This window comes from Crocuta crocuta, unplaced genomic scaffold (assembly GCF_008692635.1).
Source record: "Crocuta crocuta isolate KB4526 unplaced genomic scaffold, BGI_CrCroc_1.0 scaffold11, whole genome shotgun sequence".
Lineage (NCBI taxonomy): Eukaryota > Metazoa > Chordata > Mammalia > Carnivora > Hyaenidae > Crocuta > Crocuta crocuta.
In genome coordinates, this window is record NW_027528624.1 from 8415317 (window position 1) to 8441240 (window position 25924).

Sequence of the window (25924 nt, forward strand, 5' to 3'; positions counted from 1 at the left end):
CCATCACTCATTTAGCCCAACCTCCCATTCACCTCCCCTCCATTAACCCTCAGTTTGTTCTCTATATTTAAGGGTCTCTTATGGCTTGCCTCCCCCTCTGTTTTTATCTTATTTTTCCTTCCCTTTCCCTATGTTCATGATCTTGTATTTCTTAAAAGCTTCCTTCCTTTATATTCTCATAATTCAGTTTCTTGGGCTGCCAGTGCATTGTGTGTCCTTCCCACCCACCCCTCCAGATGCATATCTTCTTCTCCTTTAGCAGCCTGACTAAATTCATCCATTCATTTATTCAGTTATTATTGCTACTTGATTTTGACACAGTCCCTGTCCTCTTAGACTGTACATTCCAGTAGGAGAAATAACATACTCACGAGCCAGTAAATGCATAATTTCAGGAAGTGATTGGTTCTTGGAGGAAAAATAAATCAGAACAAGAGAATAGAGAATCCAGGCATTTACCTAGGGGTCAAGGAGTCCCCTTCAGACTGGAACTGGGCAAAGAGTATCATGGTTGGAAGTGCAATCAGAGACTCTCTACAGAGGCAAGGAAAGTCATGCCAATTAAGTATATCAATAAGTTCCAGACAGAAGCATCCCATCCCTCACCTCCACAGAGAAGAGGACCCAGCCCAGCTGGCAAGGAGACGCTTAGCTAAGAAGAACCCTATCCTTCATATTTTTATATGAATTATCAAGATATTTATAGCAAAAATGGATTTTGATGGAGAACTATCCAGATGGTTGCTTTGGTTTTCCACATTGTTTTGTATGTGGACACAAAGTCTGATTCAAAGACCTCTTTTATGAACACTGCTTAAAATTTATCTTCTATTTCCAAAAAGCACCCAAAACAGATGGTCAATACTAAAGATGCTGCTTAGAGCAAGTCTTGACGTAGGGCTGAAATTAGTTGAGATGTTTGGTGATGCTTGATGTAGTTGCCCCATGGGGGCATGATGAGAAAAAATGTCATGGTCTCATAATACACCCATAGTAATGGACACATGCTTGCATTTACTAAATAGTGATGTCTTTCTATTTTGCACAGACATTGTGCTGTTAGAACAGCTAGTGCATAAGACATGAAAAGGAACAATCTTTCCAGGTAATGTATGGAAATATGCAATTTTGCAACTCTTGATGGAGCAAGAGGCTACACATTGAGATTGAGGAGAATGCTATTCTCTGCTTAAAGAGCATGAACGTATATGCAGAGAGACTATCTCCAGCTCTCCTTATTTTCTTACGTTTTTAAGAATTAAAAATATGAAAACTTAAAATGTAAGGAGAATGTAGTGAAGTCTTGTCGTAAGTAGGGTAGAACATGGAAAAGGTGACTTAAATGGTAGAAGCTAAATGTAGCTTTGTTGTTTAGGAACAGCTTAGAAAATTTCTTACTGACTAATGAAGGAATAATTAGAAGGTAATTCTTCCTCAACTGAGGAAAAATCTGAAATTATTTTTTTAAGTTTATTTATTTTTGAGGGGGTGGGAAAAGGGCAGAGAGAGAGAGAGAGAGAGAGAAAGAGGGCAGGATGGAGGGAGGGAGGGAAAGAATCCTAAGCAGGATCCACACTGCCAGCACAGAGTCTGACACCAGGCTTGAACTCACAAACCATGAGATCATGACCTGAGCTGAAATCAAGAGTCAGGTGATCAACAGACTGAGCCACCCAGGTGCCTCAAATCCAAAATCACTTTTAAAGAAAATAGTACATGGGCAATGTCTTAGTTATCTGTTATTGTAAAACAAATTACCCCAATATGTTGTTGAATAACAAACATTTATTATCTCAGGGTATCTGTAGGTTAGGAGTCTGAGTGCTTAGCTGGCTATCTGTCCCTGAGTCTTCCGCATGGCTCCCATCCGGCTGTCAGCTGGGGCCACTGTCTCATCTGTGGCTCCACTGGGGGAAGGATGCTCTTCCAAGCTCATGGACATGGTGACTAGCAGGTTTCAGTCCTTCTCTGGCTATTGGCTGGAGGCTGCCCTCAGTTCTTCAGGGCCACTCATAATATGTTAGCTGGTATCCCTCAGAGGGATCATGAAAGAGCAAGAGAGGGTGCGTGGAGACTGGAAGCCAGTCTCTTCATAACCAAGCCTCAGAAATGATATCCCATCCGTTCTGCTGATTAGAACTTTCCAAAATCTCAGTCCACAAGTGTTGCTTCAGCAGATAAACTTGAAGTGTGTCCATATTATTGTATGGGATATCTAAAAGTAAGTTTTGGGCAAAAATATGTTTTTGATAGTTAAGAAAGTAGAAAGGAGGGGTGGGGTCTTTGAGGGGTACTAGCTGAGCATTGGGTCTAAGGATACTTGGGTATCCCATGGGCGACTACCGTGTTTCTACTTCCAAACTTAGTTGTTACCACAGCCTGTTGCCTCCACTGCCTTCTCTACTCCTTATCCTCCACTTCTGCTGTTTTTGCAAGAGGAAGTGACCAAGGAGCAGAGGTGGGAGTTTTGAAATTCAGATTGCAAGCTCGGATGACAGGAATGACAAGCTACTTAATTTTTCTAAATCTCACTTCATTTCTATTTCCCTAAATCAGCCAGTCTGGTTCTCCTCAGTGCTTTCTGCCAGGGTGCACCTGGGTTCCAGGGGGGTGGGAATGAGCTTTACCAGTGGTTAGAGAGCAGCATTGTCCTGGGCTCTCCAGTCCTACTAGGAGCTTGATGATAATAAATTGGGCCAAGATTATTAAGAGTTTAGGGAATTTCAAGAGCTGGAGGCTAAATATAAGGAAAATGCCTGGGAACTTGGGAATAATTCCACTTTTCCAACACAAAGAGAGAGACCGATTTCCCCTCCCCCCACCTTGTGTGTGCAGATGTTGGAAGGGAGGAAGATCCACTTTGAGACATGAAAATTTAGAAGTGCTGCCTGAGGTGGTCAAGGTGGAGAAGAGGCCGCTGGTATTGAAAGGCCTCTGTGCAGTTTGACAGATGCCCCTGGCTGTGTCTCTGTTCTTGACTGAGGGCTTGATGCTGGGAGGCTGGGCTGGGAGCCTCATAACCCAGCTGTGGGTGTGAGAATAAGCCCAGGTTAAGTTTGCTGACATTTTGAAAGACCTTGGCTGGGGAGAATCCACCTATTCATAACTGTACACAATAAGTAATGACCACTTCAGATTTACAAATAAACTGTCGCAACCACATTTTAACCTGAATATTAGAATTGGAATTCATATGTTGATTCTGGTAGGAGAATTAAAGGACATTACATTGACAGTGACTGTTTTAGAGTGAATGTGCTTTATGATTTTCCATCCTACTTTCAATTGCCACTGTTTTTCATCCATTGGGATACTTGCGGTGTCCATCTATAAACTCGATTGAGTGAGGCACATTCAGTGAAATACTGCATGGAGTCTTTATCACTGTCAGCCCTGCAGTCTAGGCATCCTCGTTACTACCAAACAAGGAGGGAATTAAAGCCTAGGGAGAGCAGCAGTGTGCCCAAGGGCTTTATGCCAGAAAGGTGGACAGTTGGGATTTGACATTGCAGGTGGCCTGACTTGAGCATTTCTGCTTTTTTCTTAGGAAGAATTCCATTTCTCCTGTGATGCTAACCCTTGGATGGTGACCATTTGCACACTCTTTATATTTCCTTACCAGGATATAGACCTTCTGAAGGGAGGGACTTGGACACAGTAGGCAAGCAATAGACAATTTTTGCATTGGATAAGCAGATAAACATGAAGGAATTAAGTAACGTGAGTGATTAAATGTAAAACATAATTGGATTTACATTGAGGCACAAAGTTGTTTTTTTTAATGCAAGTCCTATAAGAATGGACATGTGCAAAGAAATAATAGATGTCTTAGTTGCTAAGAATGCAAATTTGTGACCTATCACAGACAGCACTGTAGTTCTGACAGGTAACGTTTGTTCAAACAACAGTGGTTCAGTGTTATGAATTATTTAATTTTTCCTTCAACATGGAAAATAATTCAGATCCGATCGCATCTTTGGCAAGTGTCAAGTATGGTATTGAACCATTTCTTAGCATCTCTGCTGGCAGGAAGCAGATATTACTAGAAACATACTTCCTGATCAGTCCATTCCAATCTGGTCCATAGGGCTCATGACCCCTCCAAGCACTCTCAAGGACGTTTCTGGCAAATAAATAAGAGATTAAATGGAAGCAGAGTGAGAAGTTTACTGTGCCCAATATCTGGATATTTGGAAACACCAGGCAAATTGAGTAGATTGCGTAGAACAAAGTCCCCACTGTGGTCAGGGGCAGTGAGAGCAGGGGAGATGCAGAGGAGAGGAGTTGAGGGGGGTGGGAAGTAGATGATTTAATCATCACACCAAACCTATGAGGTGCTATTATGAAGCCCCTTATGAAATGGGCTTAAGGAAGCTGAGTCTCAGAGAGGTAACAACCTCCTCGAGGCTTCACAAGTAAACCATGACATGTATCCAGATATTCCAGTTTTAGAACATGTGTGTGCTCTTTACTGTAAAAGGATGCGGTTTTTCTTTGAAGTCTGGTGGTTGATCTGAAAAGCTATGTAAATTTTGCATTCTACTTCGTAGCAGATGTGCATTTTAAATAGTACACAAATGTTATTCACTTATCTTCAAAATCTTGACGCAATTTCATGCTTCAGAAAGAAGGCCCATTCTGGCTTCACTTACTCGCTGTCTCTTTCAGGGGAGAATTTGCATCTAGGACGTGGGGCCTGTGGGAAATGCCACTTCTCTGGCTTCTACCTTGGTGACATTGAGCAGAGAGCAGTACCCTTGATTATCTTGATTACCCACAGAAATGACTGCCTTGACCAAGGTATAATATCGTATCTACGGATATAATACGTGATGTCCTTTATGTTGGGATAAGTCTGATTAACTTCTTGAAGTATGGTACCAGAAGGAATTTATATTCCCTGCAGAATGGCTCTGTAACCTTTCTGCTTGGCCCACGACAAGGCTCCGGGCCAACCCGATGCTTCAGTCAGCTCTAGTCTGAAATTTCATCATACACAATTTGTGCACATGTGGGAAAACCACCTGACTAGTCGTGCGTTTTCCACCTTTACCAAGTGGTTTCTGACCACTTCAGATACCTTTGTTCATTCCCAAATGAGGATTTACTGTAAGCCCTTCTAAATCTTTTCTTGGACATATGTGAGTGTTGAAATATAAATGTAAGTACATAAATATTTCACTCAATACGTAGACCTAATCATACACTCCGATTTGTAACATTCTGTCTGTGTGCAACAAATTAAGCCTATGAGCCAAATCATGGTTTTGCAAATAAAGTTTTATTTGAAAGATAGCCACACCCACACTGTTTATTGTCATCTGTGGCTGCTTCCAGGTTAAAATGGCAGAGTTGAGTGGTGGCAACGGAGACCTTATCTGTCGTTTGCAGGTCCCAAAATATTTACTACGTGGCCTTCTTACAGAAAAAGTTTGCTGACCTTTGAAATACAAAGTAAGAGGAAGGTAGTAGAAGCTGGTGTATAAAGAGAATTTCAGCCGACCTAGCGACATAATAAGGGTACACTTTGTGGGTGGTGAGAACACGTGAGGGATAGTAGACATCTCTACTGGGAACCCCTTTACTTTGCCTCACACACGGTTGTGTAGTGAAAAGTCCTGGGTCCAGAAAACAGAGGTGGGTCCCAGTGGAAGCGCTGTCACTGGATGCGTACCTTTCGGAAGCCGCTTTACCTCCCCAAGTATCCCAGCAGCTTCACCTACCTCTCAGCATGGTTGAGGGTCAGAAAAACTAGTAAGGGTGAATTTCTCTAGAAAGTTCTATTTTGTGGGTGGTATGAGTAAGAGCTCTGTTGAGCCCTCCACGGTGATATTTTCAGCCACAGTTCACACAGGGATCTATTGAAACTGACAACTATATTCCACCTTCTCCACCCTACCCTCATTTAGATTTTGGGAGCAGTTTGGTAAACTACAGATTTATTATAATTTTAAATCCACAGCATGAGTGTGGAAGAGAATTAAAATCTATCTATTCTGCAGCTTGAGGGAGAGAAATTGACAATATAGATACTGAAGCCACAAAAGGAAAAAATAGTGAAGAATTGAAGCAGTTCTATATATAATTAGGGTAAATCTATTTTAAAATACTGGAGTTAGTCAAATTGTTTTCTTCCTTTGCTCTCTATCTATGTAGACATTGCGTTAGTTAACTGAATTCACAAAGACTTACCAGGAAGAGAAAAGTTTGTATTAAAATTTTAATGATTTTTCAGTATGGATGGCATACAAGAACCCATAAAGATTTATTGTTATGATTTTAAACATCATTGAAATTAGACTTAATTATCTGTGCAATTTGCTGGAAATAGCATTTTAGCATTTTTGATCAAGTATATGTCATTAATTTTAAAATAGAAATGTACCAGGCTGCTTTTTAAAAATTTCCCCAAAACAGAATTGCTAAATTGCCTGTTGGCCAAAGTCTCTCTTCTTCCTTTTCTCACCCCTAAGAGTTTTGGCCCCTCTGCTTCTTAAATTGGCAAATAAGTTCTTTGTGTTGTCTTGCTTCTTTTTCCGACCATGAAAATCTTGAGTGGCCAGGTGGGTTCACGTTAACGCGCAGGAGATTCCTGTAGGGGAACCAGGAAGTAGATTCGCTCTTCAAGAAGCTTTAGACTTCGAAAGGACATAGGTTAATGGCTTTTTATTACTGGGCTTTTCCTCAGGGAAAAGTAATCTTGTATTTTCTCAGAGTATGCCTATGTCTACACAGCACAGAGAAAAGCTGAAATTTATCAAGTTAATTAACTTGGCTATTTCAGCTGAGTAATCAGGCTCCGCAGTATACTTTTTTAATGGCTCATTTTCATCAAGGTGACAATGTGAAGTGTATGTGGCTTACCCTCGAGGCTATGATTTGTTTTTTCATACTCTGCTTCTTCATGGAACTCTCTATCATACAGGTGAAATGCACTGGCGCTCTAGCAGGTGGTGGGTTCAGAAGGGTATTTCTTCCTGAACTACGCAATATGGGTTTGTTACTAACCTGCTTGTGCTGTCAGACTAGTGTTCTTACTGTTTGCTCTGGAACCGTCCCCAAGAGTGCCCAGACACCTCCTGAACAGAGCGGATCTGTCCGTATGTCCTACTGGACTGCCGCCTGGCACCTGGGTCCTTTCCTCCTGAGGCTGGCTCCCTGCTTGCATCGAATCTTGACCAAATCTGGTCACCACAGTGTATGCCGGCTCCCTGCCTTTGGTGCTTGACTGGTCCCTGACTCTTGCTGGTCTCTAAGATCTGTGATGTCCCAGTAGAGGAAAGGGGTGGCCCAAGCGTGGGTCAAAACGGGCCCTGCTTCTTGGGTTCAGATGTGTTTATGCAGGAATGTCTGGTTTATAGGTAATTTCTGTACGCTGAGGATGTTATAGGTGATGGTGAAGTTGTTGGTGGGGAGGCTAATTGTTTCATCGGCCGAACGAGGCTGACTGGGCAGGGGAGGTCTGATTATCAGGCATCACGCGGAGGCCGGAATAGAGAGCAAGGAGAACTGGGAGGTGGAATGGGGGCTGGGGTGCCGTGGGGGAGGGGCCCAATGCACTCACGCCTGGGTATCTTTGTTCATATTTGAGAGGCAGCTCTGTAGGGACCAGCACCAACCAGAGGCGGAGGCCATGTATGATGACTAAGATCCACTGTAAAGAGAGAAGAGCCAGAAATGCAGGCATCCTGTAGGGACTGCCTGCAATTCTCAACTTGACCTTAGGAAGAACTGGGGAATCAGAGGCACACACGTAAAGGAGAGAACGGAAACGCAGATGACCAGAGTGTGTCATTTGGCTCAGGGGCCTGGCGGATGGAGGGGAGAAGGGACACTGTATATCCCTAATTTCCAGGTGAGGACTTATGGATTTTTCTGGCTGACTCAGCCGAACAAAGTGGATTCGAGTTAACTTTTGGTTTTAAAGAATTGTGCTCCAATTAAACCACCACTTACCAACATTCTTCTGAATGATTTTAGGCATCTGTACTGGTTTCCTGTTGCTGTAGAACACATGACCACCTATTTAACAGCTTAAAACGACACAGATTGATCACTTCCTAGTTTCTGGGGCCAGGAGGTGGGGGTGTGGACTGCCCGGATCCTCTGCTCAGGCTGAAACCCAGGTGTTGGCTGAGGCTGGGGCCTCACCAAGACTCAGGGTCCCCTTCCAAGCTTGCTTGTCCTTGACAGAACCCATCCTTTGTTGCTGCTGGCCCAGGGCTGCTCTCGGGCCTGGTGGCCATGTTCCTGCCTCTGGGTGGGAGGACCCTTCCCAGCAGGGATGTTTGCCAGCAGCGAGTTGTCTGTCATGTGACTTCACCTTCTTTCAGAGGCTCTTCTGATTGGGTCAGGCCCACAGGGAGTAATCTCCTTTTGATTACCAAAGATGGAGGATTAGTCATTGATCACAGAGTGATATTCCTGACGTCCGCTGGCCCTCCCATACTCAGAGGGGGCTCTGCAGACATGCCTGTGAGAGGGGGAGCTTGGTGACCTTTCCACAGTCCCACTGCTGTTTTTCTATATTTAAGCAACTTATTCTCAGTTTCCGGAAGGGGATAGTAGAGGTTGCCTTCTACTTCCTAGAAGGGATCTTGGGGTCTTACCCTGAGGGGTCTTGGAAGGACCTGCCACTCCTGTGTGACCCAGTAGCCTCCGACGTCGTCCCGCCTTCATGTGTTTTGATTTGCACCTGCAGCAAAACTAACACGTCGGCTTCTCTGATGTCAGGGCTGAGGGTCTGGGGCTTCAAAGGGAGAAAGTATTGAAGATTTCCTCTCTTCCTCAGTATTGGAAAATTTACTTTGAAATCCACTGAATTGAAAAGAAAGAACTGGAATAACCCAGGAGGACCAGGGAACGTAAGCCGTCGGCGCTCTATATTCAGAAGTCATATTTTAAGCGGCAGGAAAAGACAGTCGGTCATTGAGAGTTTTCAGAGACCATATTCTGGCTTTGCACCAATCTGGCTTCGTGGGAGGCTTAGTTTGGTGCTATTACTGTGTGACAGTCCCAGGAAATGTTACCTGGAAACCGAGTGATCACTGGCTTTGCATCTCGTTAGAGCCTCCCAAGGTCTCCAGATGACAGTTTTAGCCTTTTTCTCCCTTGTGCTTAAGTGTGCTCTGCTCACTTAGTGCACAACCAATTCAAAAGCAACCTCTGCTGTATTTCTGCAGCCCCTGCTCTGTGCTCAGAGGTGATTCAGTGAGGTAATTAACGCCAACACGAAACAATCAGCATGTGTGGGTGATCAAGTCTAAATAATTCAAAGAGCAATACCTGATGCGTTTGGCATGTTTAGATACAGACTCTCACCTTATTTGCCTTTACAACAGTCTCCAAATTCCACTTAGGTTTGTAGATTATGAATAATGAGAAGATTACTCATGCCCCGAAAGCATGGCATTTACAAATCACATCAACGTTTTATTCTTAAGAAAATGCTGCATTATTCTCCTTTGACATATTTTATTTTCAGGAAGGAGAGCGGTGTCTATACAAGCTTACCTCAAAGCGCCTACAACTGGGGGGGGGGCATTATCATATTACATGCATAATTTAAACGTGGGAGTCATTACAGGTATAAATCAGAAGGACAGTTTATCCTTCCAGATTTGCCTGTGTTTGTATGTGTCTGTTATGTTTAGTAAGTATGCAGCCTGCACAACTCCTCCGGTGGCTTCAGCCTCGCTCGCCGGAGGAGTCCCCAGCAAAATCAAGCAGCTGTGATTTCACTAGTTGGTGTGAAAAAGGCCTGATGTTTGCTGTGGAGGTGGCTGTTTCATAAGCCGGCTGTGTTCTAGAACAGTGCTTCTCTAGCATCACCCGGCGGACTTGTGAAGACACACACGGCCAGGCCCCACGCCCACAGTTTCTAACTCACCGCGTTTCTGACCGGGTCCCAGGTGATGCTGACCTCACTCTCAGAACCACTGTGCCGGAAGAACAGAGGATTCTTCGTGGAAGGGAAGCGAGACTTCTCTTTAGGAAAACACTTTGACGGTAACTTTTGGTTGACGGTCGGCTGGTTCTGATTCAAAAGGAGTAAGGAGAGCAGAGGAAGGAAAAGGGAAATTGGAAACCGGTCTGCGTGTAAACAAGGGGCTTGTTGAATGGTAGCTGGAGGACATGCATGGGGCTGTGGTCACGTGATCGGGAGAGGCTGAGGAGCGGGGACACAGCCTATGGTACGTCGGTGGCAGACCTAGAATAGACAAGGCTACTAGGGAATTTCCTGAGATAGGAGGCACCAGTGAATCCCTAGAAATGCTGGAGTCTGTTCTGAAGTCTGATGGTCGATCTGAAGTCTTCCTGAACTGGGCTGAAATCTTTCACCACCCAGATCCAACCTTGCCATTGTTTGCCTCCGGATCTGATGTGCTCAGTAGCCCTGTTGGGTCCTTTCAGGTCTTGCTACTCGGGGATGTGGACCTGGGGCGGGCTGGTGTCCCTGAGAGCCACCGAATCCATATCTGGAATTTAACTAGATGGCCGGGTGATGTGCTTGTCCAAAGAAGGCATCCAGGTGACTAACAGACGCATGAAAAGATGCTTAATGTCACTCATCGTCAGGGAAACACAAATCAAAACCACAATGAGATACCACCTCGCACCTGTCAGAATGGCCAATAGTAACAACTCAGGAAACAACAGATGCTGCTGAGGATGCGGAGGAAGAGGAGCCCTCCTGCACTGCTGGTGGGAATGCAAACTGGTGCAGCTGCTCTGGAAAACAGTAGGGAGGGTCTTTTATTTTTTAAGTAAAAATAAAATTACCCCATGACCCAGCAATTGCACTACTAGGTATTTATCCAAAGGATACAAAGATACTGTTTAGAAGGGGCACGTGCACCCCAATGTTACAGCAGTGCTATCAACAACAGCTAAAGTATGGAAAAAAGCCCAAATGTCCATCGACGGATGAATGGATAAAGAAGATGTGATATATATATATACTATATACAATGAACTACAACTCGGCGATGAAAAAGAATGAAACCTTGCCATTTGCAACAACGTGGAAGGAACCAGAGGGTATTAGCCTAACTGAAATCAGTCAGAGAAATATATCATATGATCTCATACATATGTGGAATTTGAGACATGTATCAGATGACCACAGGGGGAGGGAAGAAAAAATAAGATAAAAACAGAGAGGGAGGCAAACCATAAGAGATTCTTTTTTTTTTTAATATTTTTTTTAATGTTTTATTTATTTCTGAGAGAGAGAGAGACAGCGTGAGCAGGGGAGGGTCAGAGAGAGAGGGAGACACAGACTCTGAAACAGGCTTCAGGCTCTGAGCTGTCAGCACAGAGCCTGACGCGGGGCTCGAACCCACGAACCGCGAGATCATGACCTAAGCGAAAGTCGGACGCCTAACCGACTAAGCCACCCAGGCGCCCCAAGAGATTCTTAAATCCAGAGAACAAACTGAGGGTTGCCGGAGGCCGGAGGGCAGGTGGGGGGGGCATTAAGGAGGGCACTTTTTGGGATGAGCACTGGGTATCATATGTAAGTGATGAATCACCAGGTTCTACTCCTGAAGCCAAAACTACACTGTATGTTAACTAACTTGAATTCAAATTAAGTAAATACATAACCAAACAAACAACCCGTGCCCCCGAAAAAGAAAATAAAGTTTGAGAAGCACCGTCTAAAGTAGATTTTCCCAGACTTTTATGATATTAGTATCTCCTGGAACCCTTTTAATGTACAGATTCCAGGCCCCTACGGCAGCCCTCTGAGTCTGCACAGCCAGGGAGGAGCCCGAGAATTTCTATTTCACAAGAGGACCGGCTGAGTCTTGCCAGGCAGCAAGTTGGGGCAAACTGCTTGGAGGAANCAGCCTTGATGATCAGGGAGGCCTCTGGGTTCCCTGGACCAGCTGAGAAGAATGAGTGGCCTGGAGAAAAACTCCTGCCCCACCAGAGAGACTTAGCGATGTTCTGGAGACGTTTTTGGTTGCCGCGAGTTGGGGGTGCTGGTGGACACCCTGCAATTCATGGGGCAGACCCGCAGCATGGGGCAGACCCCCCCCACCACAAAGGATCATCCAGCCCCAAGTCTCCGTGTGTGGAGAGGGAGAGCCCTGGTCTAGAGTAGTAGTTCTCAAAGTGTGACCCTGGCCAGCGGCACCAGCGACACCTGTGAACATGGGCACTTGTTAGCCGTGCGGGTTCGGAGGTGTCCTGTCAGACTCACTGAACCAGACGCTCTGGGGTTGGGGTCCAGCACTCCGTTTCAGCAAACACTTGGGTGATTTCCGTCGGGTGCTGCGGTCTGAGGACAGCGGTCAGGGAAGGTTGTGTCCATGAACCGTCTATCAAATGAAAGCCCCGGAAGGTCCTAGCCCTTGTGGATTATCTGTCAGTGTTTGTGAACGAGCAGCCCATGCAAGGACTCACAGCTGCAGCTGTCTGGCCCCACTTTAGACCCAGAGGTGTGCAGCTTCCCCGGATGGCTCTAAAATTCTTTCAGTTTGAGAAGCTTCACCCTGCACATTTCAACTCAAATGAAGGTCACACTTTCTCTCTTCCCCTCTCTGGCTGCAAATTCTCTTATTATTTTTTTTTTCTTCCCATTTTAAAGCTATACTTGATATTCAATTTAACCTGATTTCATGGGTAGAGAGTGGTGGATAGACATACCCCCAGGGCCCTAATTTTACCGTTTTTCTGCACACAGCCCACAGCGCTCCGGAGAGGAGCCCCGGGGCCCCTGCCTGGGTGGATGGGCACGCGCCCTTTGAAGCTGGGCCAGTTCTTGCTCCCCTCTCTCCCCCAACCAGGGCAGCCACGTTTTTAACCGTTGTGTGACCCGGACTTCAGCTGTGTTCTGCTGAAGACTAGGAGAGCTTCCTGACTTTTGTCACGCTCAGAGAATGTGGATATTTCTGCGCCCAGTGAGGAGCGCCGGGGACCTTGGAGCTCTGGCCAAGCCACACGGAGGCAGAGGCCAGGGGCCCAGGCGGGGCGCCCCCCCCGAACCCCAGCGCTGGCCAGACGGTGTGCCCTGGTGTAAGGGTGCGTCTCAGCTCGCGGGGTGGGAAGCCCCGCCCTCGGGACGGCCATCAGCCCTGTGCTGACTCCGGCCACAACCCCACATGCGTGAAAAGCAGATCCCTCCTGGTGCCGATGTCGCTCCGGACACTCATCTGCACGTTAGGTCACTTAGGATTTCCCTACTAGCACTGGCAGACTTGCGTGGCTCCAGCCGCAGTGCCTTGCCTCGCTTGCCTTTTTTTTTTTTTTAATATTTTTAAAAATTTAATCTGTCAGCACAGAGCCTGACACAGGGCTCGAACCCACGAACCTGTGAGATCGTGACCTGAGCCGAAGTAGGAAGCTTAACGGACTGAGCCCCCCAGGTGCCCCTCGCTCATCTATTTAGCAGCTGTGGACTGAGCATTTTCTACATGTTAGACAAAGTCACCGATCAATTTACTTCACGTGGCCCCACAGCAGTGCTGCAAGCCGTGCCCCATGCATCTCCATCCTACTAACAAGAAACTGAAACTTGGAAGGATGAATAAGCTACTTGCCCAAAGCACAGTGGGGTGTCTGACCTAGACCCACCGAGTGTTCCTCCCGCACACCCACCGTCTGCCCAAGGCGGATGCACAGCCTGGCTAGGAAGCCATCTGGCTGGAGACAGGGCGAGCCTCTAGTCACAACCCCTCCAGCACGGTGTCAACCCTCAGGGCTAATTAATCTATTTCAGCAAATATTACTGAATACTGATTATACCAGGAATAATGAACACTGAGTAGCAGTTGGGCATTTTATCAGGTAGAAGCTTTAGTCAGCCCATATTCTTCTGGTTTTAACCTTAACATTTCAAAAATTGAAAAATTACATTGAAGTCCCAACGCAAAAGAGCTATATTTCTTAGCTTACAACAAGCTAAGAACACAACCACAACAAGGTCGGTGTTGGAAAATATATACCATTTTCATAGAAGTGTCTTCCCGAACAGCTAAAAGATCACCAAATCCATTCACCCCCCACTGTACGTACGTAGCTAGATATTTACCAACTTCCCTTGCAAGTGGGTGCTGTCGCCACATTACTAAATTTTTGCCGACTGAATGTAAGGGGGGTGATGTGTGCCACTCCCGTGAAATGTCCCCACAAGTGCCCCTTGCTCATCCTCCCTCCTCCATGGGCGGGACCAGATGACTTTGGAGAGCATGGGTTGAAGATGACAGAACCACAGAGGTAAGAACTGGGGGGAGCTGCCCATCCATCCTGAGCACCTGTTAACGTCTTTCAGTGAGCCAGTAGTTGTGAAAGCGAACAATACGCCCGGTCTGAGTCCTGGCTCTGCTCTGTGATCTGTGAGGTCTTTGGCAAGTCATTAGCCATCATCAACTCTGCTTGCTCTTCTGTGAAGGGGAGACAGTCTCTCTGCCTTGACGATGGTGATGTCATTCCAAGGGTCAGTTAAGAAGGGCACTTGTTAGATTTGTGTTCCAAGAGCCAGAGTGGTTGTTAGATTTGTGCTTTGAACTGCTCAAGGTTTTAAACATTTTTGTATTGGTTGCCCACATTTAAAAGCTAGGACATTTCACACATGAATTTTGATTTTTCACTTTTCTTAAAAAGTCTGGGGATCTGATGATACCTGGCCAAAGTTCCTGTGTGGCAGCATTTGGCAGGAGAGGGGTATCAGCACTTCCTTTTGACTCCAACAGTCCCTGCTGTTTGCAACTGGTCCGTCGCGTTTGTTTTACTAGCTAGCCCTTACAACATCTGAATTTTCAACTCTTGTATTGTACATATGGATGCTTTTCGTATTAATATAGTAGCTTAGAATATGTGGAATAATGCCTATAAGAGCTAGCAATGTAGGCAGCACTCAAATCAGCGAATTGAGCTCAGTAATATGTACCAGACTGTGTTATGAACTGATGGTTGGACATCTCCCAGTAATAGCCAAAAGTGAGAGGAGATTTTGATGATAGGGCTGACTTACAGGGAGGTCCCCAACTGTTTTTGCATTCTTTGGCTCTGAGTCCTTGGCTCTAAGGTACTTCGTTGACCTAAGCCCTTCATATGAGCCTTAAACCCGTTGGAAAGAATATCATCTTACCCAATGCTTGGGAGGTTGGGAAACCCACTTAGATGCCCTGTTCTTGTCTATTTCCTCTGAGCTGAGCCCCCTCTATTGCTGCCAAACCAAAGAGCAGGGAGTCATCACTGACATTCCAAATGCACACTGTGATTGGGTAAGGACATGCCAGTCTTCCAATAAGGTCGGCACACAGGAGGTGCCCATTATCTCCATGAGAACCACTGCCCCCGAACAGCATGACATCCCCCCCAACAGTGTGCGTTACAGCGGTTGTGGCCTCTCCGAAAGTCTTAAAGTGACTTCCGAAGCACAAAACTCACCATCCGGGACTGACTTTGGCAGTCCCATAGGGGAAAGCGGCTTGCAAAGCAGTTAAAAGCCTGAGAGGCAAGAGAAGAACAGAATTTGAGAAATGGATCAGTGGAACAAGTTATGTTTAATTCAGAGCCGAGCCAGAACTGCCCTGGTACTGACTGCATTACCAATCAGCTTGCCACTTAGAATATAGTTAGAGGCTCGATTTTGTGAAAATGAAGACCTTCCTATGCAAGCAAAGAAAATAAGATGGAAACATTGGCATATGGGGAGTCAACTAATGGATTCCAAGCAATTTATTTCAATGCAATTCAATTCAAGAGATCACTACTCATTTTTTATTCTACCTTGTTTGGAAATAGTCTGTGTTTCATATTTTTCATTATGGTTATGAATAAAATGAGTGCCTGAATAAGAAGATATACAAAAATTCTTCTCGTTGCAAGAAAACATTTAGGAGTTCTGTGTGTGCGTCACCCTCAGGTCTTGTGCGCGAGGTGGAGAAGGATGTTCTGTGGAAGAAGGATGTTGTGTGATGTGACCAAGGGTCACAGTGGATGAAAGCTGACCATGAATCATCGACAGTGTGGAAGGTAAAGCAGGCGCAGCATGAAGGGATATTCAAAGCAGGCTGACGCAGCACAACTGCAAAGTAATCCTTTTATGCTTTGTGCTGGCCAGTCTGCGGAAAGCATGGCTTTGCAAAGAGGGCTTTTCATTGAAGAGTCCAGGATAGAGGTCAGAAGAAGGTCACAAAGGTGGTCTCATTTTGGAATAGGAAGAGAGGGGAGGATGTTTGTTGGAGTGTGGTCCCCAGAGCAGAGGCATCAACACCCCTGGAAGTTGTTAGGGATGCAAATTCGCCCTTGGAGTTCCTGAATCAGCAAGCCTGAGGGTGGGGCCCAGCAGTCTGTGTTTAACAAGCCCTCTAGGTCATTCTGATGCGGGGCTAGACTTTGAGGACCCTGAGGCAGGTAGGGGGACAGGGCTCATTAGCACCGGGTGGGGGAAGCCTGAGCCGAGATGTGATCCATCTCTAGCCTAACCTCAGCAGCCAGCAGCTTGCTTCCTTCCATTTCTGCCCATTTCTTCTGGGGGCCGAACAGCAGATATCAGGAGAGTAAGAGGAGAGCAGCAGGAGATTCCAGACCTGGCTGCTTTACTCCCCACCCCCAACCCCCCTGGGAACTGTCCTAACAGCACACATTGTTGGGTGTTCTGATTTAATTGGCTGATTGGTTGATTGATGCTCTCCAAGCAGCTCCAGTGTGCAGCGATGGTTGGGAGCCGCTGGTGCCCAGCAGAGGAACGGATGGGAGCAAATGTGCTGGAGACTCACCAGGAGGGGTAGAAGACATGCAAAGGAAGGATCCTGTGAGGGTCCCTTCAGGGTTAGCAGCCCCAGGAGCCCCCCCCCCCACTATCTCAGGCCTCATGAAAACCTTCCGTTACTCCAGCCTCCTCCTCCTGCACCTTGTTATCTTTTCTAAAGTGATATTGTCCTGGGAGCAGTTCCTGCCTCGTCTTCCCATTTCTCTTCCTGCCCCAAAGAAAACATCTGTGTCTCTCCTCCCCCACAGGGCCACACGCTCAGTCAGCATCACTTCCAAACCAACAGCATTAAGCTGGAATGAAATATCAGAGTTGCCCCACTTGCATCTGAAGACTAGTGTTTTCTTTAGGATGTTCATCCATTTGGCTTTTGATGCAAGGGATTTATTTATTTATTTTACACACTGCCCTACATTTTGGCAAAAGACAAAAAGCAGCTCTGTCTAAATTATTCATCTCTTAATTTGTCTAAGCAGCCAATGGATGGTAGATAATAAGCGGTAATTTCTGTTGGAAGGGGGGTAAAATGAAAACTGAACATGTTTTAGGGTCGAAGGCCATGATGTTCTCTACTTCCTGTCATAAATAAGTGCCTTCTTACTTATCAGTCTGTCTTTGAAGGGATGAGTGGATGCATGAGTGACGTGTGGTGACTAAGTCACCGTTCCTTGTCCCATTTTCCCTACTGTTGGGACTAGTGTTTCTTTTGTATTTGGGGTTATGATTGCTTAGTCTGTTTCCAGAATGTCCTTCTGCTGTGTCCAGGGTTTTAGTGATGGCATGGTCACTTCTCTTTCTGCTTTATGGTTTTGGGATTCATGCATTCCTAATAGGGAGACAATGTCAGACCAAGGACTTTGATTCAATGCATACGTTGCCTATTGGAGAATGGCAGTGCTTTATCCTTGGAGGGTTTTCCCTCTGAGCTTCACCTGTGCCTTCAACAGACTATTTCAATGCTTGATTTGGCCAGCGACTTCTTGCTAGCATCATGCATTTTACCAAAAGCAGATATGGTGATAATGAGCCCATTTCCACACCACCTTTGCTGTAAGGTGAGGTTGGTGTTCTAAGGCAATAGTAGATGGGTCCTGAACCAGTGGGAGAAAGGCTTTTGTTAGTCCTTACCTTGTGGTTCTGTCTGAGACCCTATAAGCAGATAAAGGCAACTGTGAATACATACTTATTTCTGTGACACTTGGAGGATGGAAGGGATTCGATGTAGTCAACTTGCCTCCAGGTCGAGAGCTGGTCTCCTTGAAGGATGGTGCCTTCTAGTGGCTCAGCATTGATCTCTGCTCTTCACAGGTTAGAAATGCAGGGGCAATGGTCGCAGGGAGTCCAGACAGTAGTCATCAGTGCTTCCACTGTGGCCAATACATCCATGTGCTTGTCATGCCGTAGATGCAGCCAGTGACAGAAGTTGGTGGATGTCAACTGGCCTAACCACTTTGAGTGCCTGTTTATTTACTGTCCCCTCAATGTGGATAATTTCTGGCAGGCATTAACATGTGATACAAATATCTCTACACTCTGAATCCACTCCCAAGTCTAAGGCCTCTAGGTCAGATTTCTTTGTCCCCCATCTTTCAATCTTTTTCCTTTCCAGGTCCATAACTTACTAGCCAAGACGTTTATATCTGCTCATCAGTTCATTTATAATTTAATATCAGGGCACTTATCTTGCTACTTAAAATGAATTGATCAAGTGTATTGCCCAAAGTTCTACCCAGTGGAAGGGTTTTCCATTAAGAATATCCTTCAAAGGTACCTTTGATTATTGTCACACATCCACAGACCTAGCTGACTTATCCATAAACAAAGCTCCTCTTTCTGGTCAAACAGAATCACTCCCTATGGCCATACCCATGAACTGAGAAACAGGTGCAGGTGTGACAGTAGTGGATGCCATTGAGGACTGGGCTCCCTGCTTATGCAACTTGCTTGTCCCTCTGGGCCTAGTCTTATAGGCCTAGGTATACCTAGGTAACCACTTCCATCGTACAATGGATTATTGCTGGGCCTGCTTAGACTTATAACTTGGAGGCTTGAAAGGCCCCAGCTCATCATTGGCAGTCTGGTCACGTGGTCACTTGGTGTCTATGGTTGGGCAACTTCTTTCTACCAAGACTCCACAGAACATCAGGAGATGTTTTTCAAAAGATGTATGATCCTCTGCTGCAGGTGGTATGCCTTCTCTCCAGAACTCCAGAGGATTGCACTGTGACTTTCCCACTGGGTTTGCCCCAAACTCTACATGGTCCTTTTCCCTCCATTGACACCTTCAACACTCTAGGTCTCACAGGCCATATGGCTCAGTGGCAGGACTTGTGTCACAGCCATGACCTGAGCCCGTTCTTGCTCCAGGTCCCATTCAAAGCTGGCAGATCTTCATAAGATCCAGTTTATAGGCTAGAACAGTATCCCAGTTTTTGGCATGGTAAGACGAGAAAAGAAAATGCCTCTTCGAATCGATGATATACGGTGTGATGGTTAGTTTTATGTTCACTTGACTAGGTGATGATGCCCAGTTGCTCGGTCAGTCAAGCACTAGTCTAGATGGTGCTGTGAAGGTATTTTGTAGATGTGATTAACAGTTACAATCAGCTGACTTCAACTGAAGAAGATTATCCTTGTTAACATGAATGGGCCTCATCCAATCAGTGGAAGGCTTTGGGAGAAGACTGAGGTTTCCAGTCTGCCTGTCTACCCTACGGATTTCAGGTTCACTAGCTCCCACAGTTGCATTGATTCCTTAAAATCAATCTCTTTATAAACACATCTTTTTATTGGTTCTGTTTCTCTTTAGAACCCTGACTAATACATGTGGCATATATGTCTTTGTGATAAACAGTTAAAAAAAAAACCTGGATAAAATGGATGACTTTCTAGAAAAACAAAAATTAAAAAAAATAATGACCTGATAAAATAATAAAATTAGAATATCTAAATAGCATGAAAAGCCAAGTAATAATGGAAAACATGACTAAAACAACACAAGTATTTTGCTTTCTGAAGTGCTTACATAATTTAAAGGGCCAATTCTTTAATACTATCACAAGGCCATATAGATAATTGCTAACCTATTAAAGTGTTTCAGAGCATGGAGTGGAATAGAAATTTTTCCCATTTATTTTATGAGGAGAGCATAACCTTGATACTAAAATCTCCCCAAAATGGCATGTCAATAATAACAACAGCAACAGCAACAACTATAGGTGAATCTTACTTATGAATAGAAATATATTGAGTCATTTCAATAAGGCCTCCTTAAAATATAATCGTAATGACATAAGGTTTATACATAATGGTTTCACATTAGGAGATCTAATAATATATTTTATGATGTCAAAAGGAATCACTGTATCATTATTTGTAAGAACATTAAATTTTTTTAATGTTTATTTATTTTTGGGACAAAGTGTGAACAAGGAAGGGTCAGAGAGAGAGGAAGACACAGAATCCGAAGCAGCCTCCAGGCTCTGAGCTGTCAGCACAGAATCCAACATTAAGCCATGAGATCATGACCTGAGCTGAAGTCAGATGCTTAACTGACTAAGAACATTTTAAACATTCAAAAGCCATTCTTTAATTTCTCTTTAAACACTTCTGGTAAATTAGGACTTAAAATTTAATTTAATTATAAACTTGAACTCAGGTCCTGTTTGAGAGTTCTCAAAGATGGCATTGCTATCATGAAAGTAATAACTGAGTTAGTACATGTCTACGTGAGTGTGAGTATGTGAACAGATCAGCATCTCTTATTTCTCTTATTCTCTTATTTCTCTTAAATGTTACTGTGTACTCAAGAGTCATGATTAGTGGCCTAAGAATCAATGGCTGTCCTTCCCTCGTTTATTGGTGGCTCTCAGTGCTACCTCTGCTGATGTAATAAGTCCACTGTGATTTACAGCTTCTGATACACTGAGTTATTACCCTTTCCAGCTGGCTGTGTTAAAGAGGAAACATATAATTTTAAGAAATACTTGCTGTCATCTGTACAAATGCATAACAATGAAAAAAGTCTCATTGAATCCTTTGTCTCATTTACTTTATTTATTTATTTAGTTTTATTTTTTTAATGCTTATTTACTTTTGAGAGAGAGAGACAGACTGTGAGTGGGAGAAGGACAAAGAGAGAGGGAGACACAGAATTTGAAGAAGGCTTCAGGCTCCGAGCTGACAGTAGAGAGCATGACGCAGGGTTCAAACCTATAAACCATGAGATCATGACCTGAGCTGAAGTTGGATGCTTAACCAACTGAGCCCCTCCTTTACTTTAGATATTTCTTCTCGAAGCCTATTTTCTTAAGTCACAAGGTGGTTCTGTCACAGCAGAAGAATGTAATAGAATCTTAGCTTTCACACTTGAAAAATATATAAAGTTTATTAAGTAAAAATGAACTGTTATAAAACAAATGCTACCTTAAAGAATGGAGTTTCTGGTAATTTTCCTTTGACTATAAATAGGTAATCCCCTCTTCAGTCCAACTTTTGAGCATTTAATATATTAATTAAAATCATGGTACACTAACAAGTAACATATTTTCTTTTCATTAGCAGAAAAAATTTTTTTATTCCCCTAAAGGAACTTGGAAATGAACAAAAATGGGGTCAACATAGAATCTTCCTAATTCACTCACTCTTCATTGGAAATTTCTGTAGCTCCCAGGGGTATGTGTTTGAATATATTTTCATGTTCATTCCATTGTTTTTAAGTGAACTGATTACCTTTGAGGCTGAAGCAACAAGCTATGAAAATGAAGTCTTTGTAAGCAGGTGGCATACCTGCAACCAAACATAAATCTGGAAGTTCTTATGAGATGTTTGACTTCCTACCTGATGACATCCTTGTTGACAACTTGAGTTGGCCCCTTGGGCCGGCCCTCTTCTCACCTACCTCAATGCCAATTTCCCACTTCATGCATCCACTGGTCCCCCATCTGCCTCTCCTTGGCCCGTGGGGCTCCCAAGCATCCTTGCATGCTGTGGAGTACGGGCTCTGCTGCCAGTCTGTGGGGATGGCTGCAGAATTTATGTACCTGGCATGGCTCCTCCACCTCTCTTCTGTGGCTGATCCTGCTTTTTCTCTTCTCTTTCTTTTCCCTTTCTCTTCTCTTTCTCTTTCCTCCTTTCCATTCCTTCTTCCCTCTTTCTCCTTTTCTTCTTTTCTGTTTTTAAAAAAAATCAGAATCACACATATGCAGAAAGTCAAATGGAAACACATCCTCCTCATATCCTTTCCCCAGACACTACCACTTTCAACTCTTTTATCTGATTCTTTGGCATTGGCTTGCTTCTCTTGAAAAGTGCTTACATAATTATTTCTCATTTTATTTTAGTGTTAGACATTATTCATTGACATTTGGCTCTGGAGAATGCACATTCCCCCAGTCCATGCCCACCACACACGCACATATCCTCAGGCTCTGGTTGTTGCATTTGCTTCCTATTCTGTGTCCTTGATAGCAACGAAGCCCAAGCTATCCCCGACTTGTATAAATCTTTCACTCACCTGGGGCGCCTGGGCGGCTCAGTCAGTTAAGCACCGACTTTGGATCAGGTCAAGATCTCACGGTTCGTGGGTTCGAGCCCTGCGTCAGGCTCTGTGCTGACAGCTCAGAGCCTGGAGCCTGTTTCAGATTCTGTGTCTCCCTCTCTCTCTGACTCTCCCCTGCTCACACTGTCTCTCTCTCTCACACACAAATAAATAAAAAAAACATTAAAAAAATTTTTTTAAATAAATCTTTCACTCACCTCAAACACGTCAGTAATTAATCCTCTTCATATTCAGCAAATCTCAGAAGACTTCTGAGCCTTTCCAACCCAGGCCAATGTCCTCCACTTCAGCCACAAAGCTGTCATTTTTGAGGTGCCTTGTCGTCTTTTGGAGATCACCCTGACTCTTTCTTGTTATGGATCCATGGTTTAATAGAACCTAGCTCGCTCTTCTGCTTTTTCATTTTAATCCTTCTTTGATGGAGAACATCTTCCTGTTCCTTCCTAAGAAAAGGTAGTATGAGGTACATTTTCAGAGAATTGGCTTGTCTGAAGATCTCTTTTCCACCCTCCAACTTGATTACTACTCTGGCTGGCTACCAAATTCTAGGTTAGAAATGATTTTCCATTAAAATTGTGCAGGAATTGCTTCGGCTTATGATATTACTGGTGGCAAGTTTGATGACATTTTGTTTTTTGATCCTTCAAGTGATACCTATTCTTTCTTTCTTTTTTTTTTTTGAAAGGTTACAGAAAATTTTCTTTGTCCTAGAGATGTAATTTTATGCTTATGTGCCTTTAGGTGAAATTGTTTTCACCATGGTGTTGGGCATTTGATGGGTCCCTTTACTTTGTAAATGCATGTCTATTTTTTGAAAAAAGTTTCTTGAATTATCTTGTTGATGATTTCCTCTCCTCTATTCTCTGTTCTGTCTTTCTGGAACACTTATTATGTGGATGTTGGATCTTGTACACTTCACTTTTTCCCCTTCCTAACTTTCCCTTCTTTCCCCTCTTTCCCTCTCTTTCCTCTCTCCCTCCCTTCCTCTTGGGAGATATAGTCAATTTTCTCTTTCATACTCTATTGGATGGAATGAGTTTGACTGCTGGAGGAAGAGACAGTAGCACACACAGTTGTTTCTTCCCCATACAAGAGCCCAGCAGAAATGGTCCTGGGCTATTGCCACAGATTTGAGGTGCCAGGTTCCTGGGTTCCTTCTACTCCACAGCTCTGTCTCTAAAGCATTGCTGTCTTTTTCCAGGTCCAGAATGTTCTGCCACATTCCACCACAAGTGTCTGTACTCTAGCTCTTGGGGAGGATGCGATGGGGAGAGAATGCACACGTCATATTTCATACATCATTTGTGTTTACAGACTCTTGGCCACAGCTACAAGGGCTGGGAAGTGTGATGTTTAGTCTTGAGTCATGCTCCACTCAAGACTTACGGGTTCTATTTCTGGAGAAGAAAGGGAGAACAAATATGAAGTGGCATCTAAGAGTCCCTATCACAGTCCTTACTGCCAGCAGCCTGAACATCCATGTGCTTCCTTGTTGCCTCAACACGGAGAGCATTTGGGCCTTCCTGGAAAAGGGAAGCATTGTCTCTGGTCCACTTACTGCATCCACCTGCTCGTCCTGCCACTGAATGCCTTTGTCCACTGGGCTCACTGGGAGGTTCATCCTTGTGTATCGTCCTCTGCAGGTACGTGTATAGTGGACACTGCACACCACACCCTTTTTTGGGACTAATGGCTTTCTAGTCCAATTCCTGTGGATTTGAAGAATCAAGGATTTGGAACTGGCTGAATGGTCACAGGTTGTTCAGGTGAGTGTGTGTCTCTTTGGGAACGTAATTCTCTCAAAGAGTTACTGGTCTATTTGTATTGCCCAGTTTCATGCATAAGATGACTGCCAGGGATCTCATCTGGACAGCGTCCAGCTTAGCATTTCAGCCTATCCTCCCCATCGCCCCCTGCCCTGGAGGGCATCTGAACAATACGGGCATGGTTGGAAGGCAGAATGCTTCTGATTTTGCCTGCTGGGCTGGCTTCCCTTCTCTGCCCAAGGACTCTCAGGAAAAGGTAATTGAAAGAGGGTTGGGGGTCACAGTTTTTTCTCCCACTGAGGCTGTCCTTTCTGTAGAGCCATGTAGTATCACTGTTTCATCTTGAGTCACAGAAGCATTTGGTGTTTTGACTCTGAGATTGCAGGGCCACAGAGAGGGGAGCTGTTTCCCTCCCTTCTCTGGTTCTTCTCTCTTGCAGGACTTTGCTGAAGGGGGCATCATCAGATGTGTCTCCATGGATGGCAGGGCAGCCAGAGTCATGCCCTAGTGACAGGGAGGCATTGGGAAGGTAGGTCAGTGGGTGCTTCAGTGGGAGCTTACTTTGAAACTGTGTTCTCATTTAGGGGCAGGGCAGAATGAGGGGGTTTGGGAAGAGTCATTAGAGATTAAGGGACATTGAAGCCTCCCTGTGGCTTCACTGACACTTACTCTCTGGGTTGCAGCAAGGGTGTGGGAAGACTCCCCAGAGAAGCAGCTGGATCTGAAGCCCAGGATCGGCTTTGGTTCTAACGGGGCTCAGGCCAAGAGAAGCCGCGTGCAGATCTGTTTTTGTCCTTGAAGGTGAGTGAAGCTTAGCAGTAAAATTAGCTCCTTTCCATATCTCTGAATCTTCCCCCCATTGCTAATGCCTGTTGTAACTGGAGCAAGTCAGTGTGGGTCAGGCTGATTCATGATTTTATGGCGAATGAACTGGAACAGATATGGCCCTGCTGGCAGGAATTCAAAGCTCATATACTCTCCTTAGACCTCTGACTTGAGTAATGAAAATTCAGCTGCTCAATCCAATTGGGATCCAGGTAAACAAGAGAGAGAAAGGTGAATAGGAAAAGGCAAATTAAATCATGAAACAAATGTCAAGTAGAGGTCAAAGGAGAAGTCAGGCCTGAGGTGGGGATGATCTTTGATTCACAATCACTATTTCTTGCTACCTTTCCAATGGGATCACATTAAATTTGGTAAGTGGAGGTAATTGGTAAAGTTGCAGGAAACAATCCCCTCCCCACACCTGCTAACAGAGGGGCTGTGCCTCCTCCCTGTGGACTCGCTGTGTGTGTCTTACCCAGCTGGTCTCTTGTGTTCACAGCCCCATGCACTGCCTGTGGTTGCCCTTCCATCCTGTGTGGACGACCATGGTTCTGCTCAGTTCTGCTCAGCAACCAGGCCCTGGAGCCAATAACCCAACTGTGTGCATCCTCGGCCCCCGGAGATACAGGGACACAGGGTTTCCACTGCTTACCTCCAACCTCAGCCCTGGCTGATGGGCTGTAGCCTGCATGCGGCTGAGTCTCTATTCTTGTGCAGACTGACTTTCCGCTCAGAACAGAACTGTCTAGCAACCCAGAAATTCTTTGGTCTGCTCAGGGTGGAGAGCCTGCCAGCCAGGAAGGGAATATATGGGAAAAGGGCTGAAATCACAGTCCGAGAGCAGCGCGCATTGTCTCCTTGCTACAGAGACACAGATTCCATGACCTGGAGCCATTTCACTGCTTACCCCTGGCCTCAAGAGTGGCATGCTTGAGGAAACCCTAAACAGAAATCTTGGTTATGCTGTGGACTTAAAGCAAAACAGAGACAGCGTAAGCAGAGTCCGCCCAAGGCAGGAGAGCACCGTTCTGTGAAGTCTGAGTCATG